We start from the raw sequence: 4716 nt of genomic DNA, 5'->3' as shown, positions 1-4716 counted from the left end.
GACAATAAACAGGAACAGTGTGAGAAAGCTCATTAGTTCCCATGGGTTACCCACTTGAAAGCCAGCTCCATTGTTATGGAACTTATGTTTGTATGGGCCCCTCAGAATGCTATTTGTATAGTAGCCCAACAGTTACAACCCAAACCTGTCAGCTTTTCTCAAACCCAGAGAGTACTACACCACAGACGCAATGTTGAGATTCAAGATATTTATATTCTTATTGCTTCTTTGAAATATTTGTCATTATCCTTTTATTTCACAATGGATGACAGTCCCCTCAACAAAAAGGTCAGAAGATCACATCCCAAACTTCTCTGACATTTTCTGCATGATGTCTGAGAGCTTTTGCATCAAATTAAAGGGAGACAGCTCACTGACCTTTATATTCTGTAACTTGTCTCTAGGGCCCTGATTATTACATTTCCAGTCACTGAGAATGATGATGTTGTCCCAGAGCCAAACTGAACTTTATACTTGGTTATGACCTTCCTTGGGACACTTTTCCTATCCACTTCCTCTCTCCTCTAGGAGGGTAATCATCCATCTCCATGTCCCTGTTGTTAACTCCTCCTCTCCACTTTAAATCTTCACTTGCAATATTCCCTGGTACTAGAATATCCTCTTTCCATACTGCCTCTCACTCTTTTCCCTAAAATGCAAATGTCTCCAGAATTTCTCATCATCCCTTAAATATTCAGGTGATGAGACAGTTTATTCTTCCTAAGCAACTCTTTCATGAAATGCATATCTTTAGCCCCATTGATTGTTGTCCTGTACCCCATTTCCTTAGGTCTGTATGCCCTATAAATTTGATCGCACTAGATACATGCCTGAATTTTTGTGATCTGTTATGAGTCTAAGCTCGTAGAGCTCAGAGAGTTTAATTTTCCTGAATTTTGCTATGTTGGAAATATTTGGTATTAAAGCTACTTATTAAGTATTTTATAATTGGGATGTCATCATCATTCTGAAACCAGTGTTTGAAAACTTACTGAAGTTGCTCCCCACATAATTCACATAATAGGCAAATTTGTTATTCATAGGTTTTACTCCCTCCCCAAACCGCCCATTCCTCCTTCTCTATTCCTTGATGAATTTGCCAACTATTTTATTGATGAAATAGGCCCTCTTAGGTGTAAATTTCCACATGACTTACCCTCGCCAACCCAACACTCTCCTGCTCCTACATCCACTTCTCTTCCTTCTGTGACAACTCTCAAGTGAAGGCTTCTACCTGCTCTTAAAGTCTCCCCACTCTACCTGTGTCCTGCATCATACCCAATCAAGCAATCCATATTTATTGAGTGCTTACTGTGTGTAGAGCACTGTTTTAAGAGTTTGGGAGAATATAGTATAATAGAATTTGGAGACATAATTCCTGCCCACCATGGGCTTACGGCCTAGCAAGCCCTCTTAAAACTGTCTCTTCTCCATCTTCCATCCCTAACCATCATCTTTAAATTCACTTGTGGTTTCCATGTATTTTGTTGTTTTCACCACCATTTTCAGAAAAAATAATATAGAGATAAGAAATAACTCACCCAGGTTCATTTAGGCAAGGTGATAACAGAATCATTATGAGCCTTCAAACTCCATTAGTTTTTAGGCTGATGTGACAGTCAAATGTTAAGAAATCTCTTTGAATATCCTTAGACTCCCAACCACTTCTTAGGATGAATTGAAGTCACATGTATGTTCCTACCCAATGGAGTCTGTGGGAAGGTTTTAAATAAATATTTACCAATGCATGAGATGCCTCTAATTCCTCAATGCCAACTGTCTCCTCGACCCCCTCCAATCTGGCTTCCGTCCTCTACTTCCACGGAAACTGCCCTCTCAAAGGTCACCAATGACCTCCGGCTTGCCAAATCCAACAGCTCCTACTCTATCCTAATCCTCCTCGACCTCTCACCTGCCTTCGACACTGTGGACCACCCCCTTCTCCTCAACACACTATCCAACCTTGGCTTCACAGACTCTGTCCTCTCCTGGTTCTTCTCTTATCTCTCCGGCTGTTCATTCTCAGTCTCTTTTGCGGGCTTCTCCTCCCCCTCCCATCCCCTTACTGTAGGCATTCCTGAAGGGTCAGTTCTTGGTCCCCTTCTGTTCTCTATCTACACTCACTCCCTTGGAGAACTCATTCACTCCCACGGCTTCAACTATCATGTCTATGCTGATGACACCCAAATCTATAAATCTACCCCTGCTCTCTCTCCCTCCCTTCAGGCTCGTGTCTCCTCCTGCCTTCAGGACCTCTCCATCTGGATGTCTTCCCACCATCTAAAACTCAATATGTGCAAGACTGAACTCCTTATCTTCCCTCCCAAACCCTGCCCTCTCCCTGACTTTCCATCACTGTTAACGACACTACCATCCATCCTGTCTCACAAGCCCGCAAAGTTGGTATCATCCTCAACTCTGCTCTCTCGTTCACCCCTCACATCCAATCCATCACCAAAACCTGCCGGTCTCACCTCCGCAACATTGCCAAAATCCACCCTTTCCTCTCCATCTAAACCACTACCCTGCTGGTTCAATCTCTCATCCTATCCCGACTGGATTACTGCATCAGCCTCCTCTCTGATCTCCCATCCTCCTGTCTCTCCTCACTTCAATCTATACTTCACACTGCTGCCCGGATCATCTCTGTGCAGAAACGCTCTGGGCATGTTACTCCCCTCCTCAAAAATCTCCAGTAGCTACCAATCAACCTATGCATCAGGCAAAAACTCCTCACTCTCAGCTTCAAGGCTGTCCATCACCTCACCCCCTCCTACCTCACCTCCCTTCTTCCCTTCTCCGGCCCAGCCCGCACCCTCTGCTCCTCTGCTGCCACCCTCCTCATTGTGCCTCGTTCTTGCCTATCCCGCCGTCGACCCCCAGCCCATGTCCCCCCCCGGCCTGAAATGCCCTCCCTCCACACATCCGCCAAGCTAGTTCTCTTCCTCCCTTCAAAGCCCTACTGAGAGCTCACCTCCTCAAGGAGGCCTTCCCAGACTGAGCCCCCTCCTTCCTCTCCCCTCCCCATCACCCCTGCCCTACCTCCTTCCCCTCCCCACAGCACCTGTATATATATTTGTACAGATTTATTACTCTATTTTACTTGTACATATTTACTATTCTATTAATTTTATTTTGTTAATATGTTTTGTTTTGTTGTCTGTCTCCCCCTTCTAGACTGTGAGCCCGCTGTTGGGTAGGGACCGTCTCTATATGTTGCCAACTAGTACTTCCCAAGCGGTTAGCACAGTGCTCTGCACACAGTAAGCGTGCAATAAATATGATTGAATGAATTAATGAATGAAAGCAATCTCAAGCATGTGTTTCAGTAGTGATGGAACCATAGCCCTGAACGACATGGAGAAAAGTAAGAAAATGGAAGGACATTAGACTGCTCAAAGCAACTGCCTTTTCCACTACAGAATTTCCTCCTAGTAGCACTGAAATCCCCTTTTAGGGTCACCCCTGGAGAGTTTCCAGTGCTCTACCAGTCTTGGCTACTGCAGGGAGAGTCATGCAGAGGCACACCCATTCCATTCCTAACTTGGCCATTGGCTAGCGAATAGAAGACAATCTGCCACAAGTCAAAACTCACCTGTGCTGGGCAGCAGCAGCGTGGGATAGAGTCGAGGGTGGAGACTCAAATTTACTGCACGGAAAGAGGCAATGGTAAACCACTTCCATATTTGTACCAAGAAAACTGGATGGATACACTACCAGAATGATTGCAGTTGGATATCAGGGCGTTTTGGGAGAGGTGTGTCCATCCATGGTGTCGCTAAGGGTCAGAAACGACTCGACTGCATAAATCAAGACAAGCACTGAAATGCTGAGAACTCATCATGATAAGGGAATCTGGAAAGAAAATCAGAGTTCTGGCAGAGGCAGGAATAGGATTGGAAAACTATCAGCCTAAAGCTTACTCCCATTTAACCTTCCTCAGGACTCACCACTGAGGCTATTTTTTTGACAGAATTAGCAGCCACATTGAAGATAGAGTAAGAATGTGCTACTGCACTGGCCATGGTGGGTCCTCTAAGGACCCGGGCATCCAACCAGTGTTGTTGAGGTCTCCTTAGGTGGCATCAAAGCCTAAAGTTACTGTTGAGAGTAGTAAACTAAGATCATTTCTGTGTATCCGCAGCAAAGATTTCTGTACTTGTGTGCACTTTTTAAAGACCAGCTGTTCCCTGAGGGAAAAGAGTTCATCTAAAATAAAGACTTGGCTCAACCTTTCTTTTACTGCTAAAGGAATTAATATGAACATTCTTTCTTTTATTTTCTCATTTCTACCTGAAGACACAATCTTGGTTTTAATGGAGCCCCATAAAGTAATTAAGATACAGCAAATCTGGAATTGCATTTTTAAGGGAATATAATTACAAATGAATCAGACAGAAAGTCCCTGGCTTGCCTGCAGATGTAACCAGTAATAAAAAAAAGAAGAGAAATATGAAAAAACAACTTGAATATGGCCCCAACAAGCAGATTGTCAAAGATTTTTATTTAGCCTCATCAGCTTCTTAATGAAGAGAAAAGATTATTTCTGGGATCGAATTCCAGTCATGGATAGTATTCACAGCTTATAATTGGTAAAACATCTCAACCATGAAATCTAGCAAGTTAAATTAAAAATGAGACTAGTAAAGTTGAGTTCCTGTTCAATAGATAATAAATTAAACATCCCAGGGAAGATTAGGAGAAACAAATGGCGCT

General features: G+C 43.5%; 1 non-coding gene across 1 annotated transcript; it reads left to right on the top strand.

Annotated features, from left to right (window-relative positions):
- The first annotated feature begins 3447 nt into the window (after window positions 1–3447).
- On the top strand, window positions 3448–3585 carry LOC119944385. The gene has a single exon (XR_005455869.1). It is a non-coding gene; the product is annotated as a small nucleolar RNA SNORA7 (small nucleolar RNA).
- Window positions 3586–4716: the final 1131 nt, after the last annotated feature.

Source organism: Tachyglossus aculeatus, chromosome 22, assembly GCF_015852505.1.
Source record: "Tachyglossus aculeatus isolate mTacAcu1 chromosome 22, mTacAcu1.pri, whole genome shotgun sequence".
NCBI classification, from domain to species: Eukaryota; Metazoa; Chordata; class Mammalia; order Monotremata; family Tachyglossidae; genus Tachyglossus; species Tachyglossus aculeatus.
The sequence above is the reverse complement of the archived record's forward strand: the minus strand, read 5'-3'. Positions and strand labels throughout refer to the sequence as shown.